Genomic DNA, 5,948 nt, shown 5'->3' with positions numbered 1-5,948 from the left:
GGCGCTCCTGAGAGGTTTGATTTGAAACATTGCACAACTGCTTCCGAAGATTTTGGTCAGCTGCTGCAGCTATCCAAAACAAATATTTTGAACCCTATTATGTTTGCAAGTTGGACTAGTTAGTTCTGATGTATAGTACAGTTTTACGCCAAAAAATAATAAGGAAACACGGAAAAAAGTTAGGCAAAACAGGACACGGCGTGTCCAAGTACATACACTTTCTAAAAAAAAACTTCGACCAAATACGGCTTAATTCACCCAGTACAAATATTATCTAAAAAAACGTGGACTAAACGCGGCCTAGCTAAACCCTATTATGTTTGCAAGTTGGACTAGTTGGTTCTAACGTATAGTACAGTTTTACGCCCCCCCCCCCCCCAAAAAAAAAAAAGAAAACGGGGGAAAGAGTGAGGCAAAACAGGACACGGCGTGTCCAAGTACATACACTTTCAAAAAACAAAACTTCTATCAAATACGGCTTAATTCACCCACTATGAATATTTAAAAAAACGAGGACTAAACGCGGCCTAACTCCTTTAATAGAACATAAATACGTCAAAGTAGTCCCTGCCGGGGAACGATACTCAAACATTCACAAGTCGATTAGAATAAGGTATAAAATTGTGACAGCCAAAATCACGAGTGGTTTCAAACACGCATTGCTGAAGTGGCGTCTATATCGTCGAGTTCCACGTTATATTGTTGATTTCGCTGTTTTCATTACGAAAAGTGTCCTAAAAGAAAATATGAAAACACTGCCTTGGCACATTCATTATTTGGTGCCTACTTTGTAATCATTAACAAAATGGCGTTAGCAAGCCTCTTGTGCGCAATAGTACACCAAGTTTCCTTTGATATGAATGCATATCGATTGATATATAGATATTACATTTATTTGAGCTCAGAAGAGCCGGGACGCCACAGAAAAGCAAGTACCCATAATGTAAAGTCATGCGGCGCCAGGTCTAATAAAGGTGAATTATTATTATACAGAAGAACCAAAAAAAAAAAAAAGAATGTCTCTGGTAGAAGGAGCAAGAGGTAGCATCACTGTAGTTTTGTTCGAGGTACCACATCTCACCCAACTTACAGCGTAACTGACGGTGTTCGAACGTTCCCTTTCAAGTTTCTTATATGCTAAAACGTGACACAGAGTGCCAAAACAAAAACACACATGAATCTTGAGCATGAACAAGCAGAATTTCTGAACACGACCATGTTAAACTGTTGAAGAACATGAAGACCTTGGAGCCAACCTATACCATGCATCTCGGAACGTAAGGTAAATACCTTTATTTTAAAGCATTTTTTAAGCAGCACGGTGGCTTAAATTTAGATTATTATAAAATTACGCGGACACAAATAATGTTGCCTTGTTTAGATGAATAAGATACAGTTAATAATGGCTAGATATCAACTAGGTTTGTTTCAGACGGATGCAAAATATCTGATTTAAACTGGCGAACGATTCTAACATAATAGTGGGGTTCCTCGAAGATTTATAAATATTTTCAGTCACATTTGTTTTATCCAAGAGTTACGAGCAATAATTACGTTTGCAAATACATATGAATTGGCAATCATTGGCAAACGAATTTTTCTGCGTACACTTTTTGTTGTGTATTCATCTGCCTAAAAAGACGGACGCGTTTGGTATTCGTCCCTGCAATCAAAATGTGAATCATATAGACGTATATGTCAAGTTTGTTCTTCTAAGTTTTTTCGTACCTTTGGGAAAATCTATCCCATGCTATGCAAATGTATCTAAGTAGCGCCGATTGTTCTTGATGAAGAAAAGGAAGTGCCGCGTACCCCTTTTTTACTGTTAACTGCCTCGAATCAGTAGAAAGAATATAAAACGCTTAGTCGTCGGTAAATATGCGTATCTTGTCATTTCATGGCCCGATATCCTACTATCGTTGTCCAGGCCCATTGGGGATCATCGAAGTAAAGCTGCAAATTGAATTCCAAGCATCCAGCACAACACAACATCGTTAAGAAGCAACTGAAGTATGGCAAATTGACAGGCAATCGTGTTGCAGCCGCGAAACGTTCTAGCGTCTCGTGACATATCGCTTCAAGTGAGGTCGATTTCGCCACTAAATTTAGCGGGAAAACTGATTTCGTGTATAGAAGACGTGACATGAAGTCATGAGACTTCATTTTTCCCGCTAAATATAGCGGGGACACGGAATTGGGATTGATGTCACGTGATGTCAACTTCCCCACTGAATCCAGCGAGGAAATTGAATTTGTGTATAGGTTACAAGACAACAAATCATGTGATGTCATGTTCTTCGCAAAATATAGCGGAGGAACTGATCTGGAGTTAGGGCGCCTGACGTAATTTCTAACGCTAAATTCGGCGGCTAAACTGTATTTATGTGTACGTCACGTGACGTGAATTTCCCGCTAAACCTAGCGGGGGAACTCAATTTGACTATAGATCACGGGACATGTCACGTGACGTCAATTTTTCCCCTAAATATTACCGGGAAAGTGTATTTTTTATAAATCTCGTGACATAAAGCATCGTTGTCCCCGCTAAATTTAGTGGGGAAACTGAATTGGCGCTGAGGTCATGTGATGCCCAGTTTCCCACAAACTCTAGCGGGAAACTGAATTTGTGTATAGGTCACGTTACACGAAGTCATGTGACGTCATTTTCATCGCTAAATTTAGTGGGGAAACTGAATTGGTGCTGAGGTCCCGTTACATTCATTTTCCCGCTGAATCTAGCGGGGAAACTGAAGTTATGTGGCATCTCAGGCCACCGCTTCACCAAATGCGGCTTCACAAAATCCGGAGCAACTATCCAATTTTCGCATTTTTTAGATTAATTAGTTCGAAAGTTCAAAAATTATCGAATTTCTTAGCGTAGGAAGTTTGAAAGTTCAAAAAGCTTCGAACTTTTTAGTGCGAGAAGGTCGAAAGTTCAAAAATCATCGACTTTTTTTAGTCTATCAGGGTCGAAAGTTCGGCAAGCATCGAATTTTGCAGCGTAATAAGTTCGAAGATTCGAAAAGCGTCGACCTTCTTAGTTTAATACTTGGGAAAATTCGACTTTCGCCGAATGTATCAATATGGAAAGTTCGAAAATTCGAAATCTTTTGACCTTTCGAACCGCTTGAATCGATTATCGAAAACTTCGGTTCGAAAAAAGTTCGCGGCATCGCTGTATAGCAACGACCCGGCGATATAGGTCGCCTGACCATCCGGCCGTTTAAGTAACGGTACACAATTATCCATCTAGCGTCGGTGGTTCAGTGGTAGAATACTCGCCTGCCACGCGGGTGGCCCGGGTTCGATTCCCGGCCGACGCATTACTTTTACTTGCTTTTTCTCTTGCCGTATAATTAGTTTATTCGGCAGTAAACACTTCTCAGGGATACAACGTCCAAATCACTAGGATCTAATACAGTTTTTTTTTTTCTTTTTTAGACTCTTGAAAATGGGCCGTGGTACTATATTAATTGTTTCTCGTTAAAAAGAGTAAAATGAGATTTTTAAAAAAGATGTGGGCCTTAAAGTTTATTGTTCATTTTTTCAGTAAAACAAATTCACCAATATTTACGCAGTTAGACACAATTTAGGAAAAGGGCGGGGGGGTAGCTTTTTTTTAGGCCGCGCTCGGTACTTAAAAAATGAGCACCTTCTCTCAACTCTCATTTGTTCGATAGATGATTGATGTGTGAAATGTTCTATGAAAGCCGCCACGCGCTTCTTTGAATGGAACAAGAGTTGGGAATGAAATCACGGTTTAATACCGAGCGAAAAGATAACTACACATGCAAACATTTGCGAATCATTTGGCTGCAGGCAATTTGTGCATAGGTTACTATAGTCGGATGCAACCTGAGAACAATCTTTTAGCTCCACCCACAAGAGCATTGCGCCCATCTGAAGTGCCTCCGCCGTCGAGAAAGTAGTTCGCTAGCAACGTTGCTTTTTCTTCCTCCAGGAAACGTGTCTTAAACTACTACAATTTTTATTTAATTCATTCAGGACATTTAAATAAGTTAGAATACGTTTTTGTCAACGAAATAGCTGTTTAGTAAAGAAAGAAAGTCAACTTCAGTGTACCGTCTCCTCAATTCATTTTCTGTCTAAGATACTGTCTAACATACCGTCTTCCAGCGCCTTCGATTGAGGGAAAGCGAAGCACTTATAGTTCCTGCAAATAATAAATATTTAGTGATTTACTTAGTTTTGTGGGCTTTGAGCACGAAATGTGTGCCTTTATTTTGTTGGATGAATAGAAAACAAGAATAATTATACTTTTCGGGTTTTGACAAATCGGCACCCTCCCAAGTCATCGACACCACCACCGCGCCCCGCTCTCTTTGTCTTCCGTCGTGGATCCCACTGAGGTGACATCGGAAAGCGATTCCCCTGATTCTTCTTGGACGAAACAGCCTGGTGCAGCCTTACAGGCGACACCAAAGCGGTTCTTTAAGAAGCACGAGCGAGGTCGGGTTTTGAACAGCGGCCAGCGGGAGCTGATCCTGAACGCTTACGTTCGGACGCGACATACCGAGCCAGACTTGACAGTCAACGACGTCTGTAAAACTGTCAGCCGGTACCATTAAGATTTCGTGGCGTAACCTCGGGCACGTAAAACACGGTGCAAAAAAGCAGAATAATTGTCACGAGAAACTAGCGTAGCGTTGCTAAGGCCAGCAGCCATGTTGAGTTTTTTTGTTTTTTTTTTTAAAAAGGATCGCGATTGGTCCACGGAGTCGTGACGTCATGAAAACGATTGGCTGGCGTTTCTCGGCGTAGGATTACATTTTCCTCTGAGAAGCATTACCGGTTTTTTCTTAGCTTGCAACCGACTATAGACAGAAAATCATGTGATATCATGTTCTCCGCAAAATATAGCGGAGGAACTGATCTGGAGTTAGGGCACCTGACGTAATTTCTAACGCTAAATTTGGCGGCTAAACTGTATTTATGTGTACTTCACGTGACGTGAAGTTTACCACTAAACCTAGCGGGAAAACTCTATTTGACTATAGATCACGGGACATGTCACGTGACGTCAATTTTTCCGCTAAATATTACCGGGAAAGTGTATTTGTTACAGATCTCGTGACATAAAGCATCGTTGTTCCCGCTAAATTTAGTGGGGGAACTGAATTGGCGTTGAGGTCACGTGATGTCAAGTTTTCCACAAAATCTAGCGGGAAACTGAATTTGTGTATAGGTCACGTGACACGAAGTCATGTGACGTCATCTTCAGCGCTAAATTTAGCGGGGAAGCTGAATTGGTGCTAAGCTTCCTTTACATTCATTTTCCCATTCAATCTAGCGGGGAAACTGAAGTTATGTGACATCACAGACCACTGTATCACCAAATGCGGCTTCACAAAATCCGAAGCAACTATACAAAAAAAACGTCAAATTAAAAAAACAAAAAACATTAGTTTACGTAGTCTATATGCTCATGCCTGAAAGGCAGTCACGCAGAAACTAAATATCTCCAAGCAAGCGAGCGTTTGTTTTTTGAGGAGCGCTATCCTGGCGGTTTTTCGTCGTACTATTGATGACGTCAAGACTCGTCCATGGGAAGCAGACAGAGGGGCCCACCAACGAAAAGAAACTGCTGATATCATCCGCGTCTTCTCAGCGTGGTATGATTGAAGTAGGGAGAATGCCCACTCGCTTGGAGCTATTTAGTATCTGCGTGACTCTACATTCAGTCGTAAACAAATGTGGCTCTGGCAGTCTGTAATAAAACACCCGCCAACTCTTATCTTCGGAGAACGTTTCCTACGCCAGTCAGAAAGTCGGACAGTAGTTCAAGATAAACACTTCCGCAACATTCTCAGAACGGGCGCTAGCCAACACCCTCGCGGAGGAGGGCTTGCACAGTACAGCAACGACCCTGTGATATAGGTCGCCTGACCAGCCGGCCGATGAAGTAACGGTACTCCCTTACCCATCTA

The 5,948-nt window shown here is 41.6% G+C and overlaps 1 non-coding gene across 1 annotated transcript; it reads left to right on the top strand.

Moving 5' to 3' along the window:
- Nucleotides 1-3,252: 3,252 nt before the first annotated feature.
- On the top strand, nucleotides 3,253-3,323 carry Trnag-gcc. Its single transcript has one exon. It is a non-coding gene; the product is annotated as a tRNA-Gly (tRNA).
- Nucleotides 3,324-5,948: the final 2,625 nt, after the last annotated feature.

Source organism: Ixodes scapularis, unplaced genomic scaffold (assembly GCF_016920785.2).
Source record: "Ixodes scapularis isolate PalLabHiFi unplaced genomic scaffold, ASM1692078v2 PGA_scaffold3__209_contigs__length_174095766, whole genome shotgun sequence".
Taxonomy (NCBI): Eukaryota; Metazoa; Arthropoda; class Arachnida; order Ixodida; family Ixodidae; genus Ixodes; species Ixodes scapularis.
The sequence above is the reverse complement of the archived record's forward strand: the minus strand, read 5'-3'. Positions and strand labels throughout refer to the sequence as shown.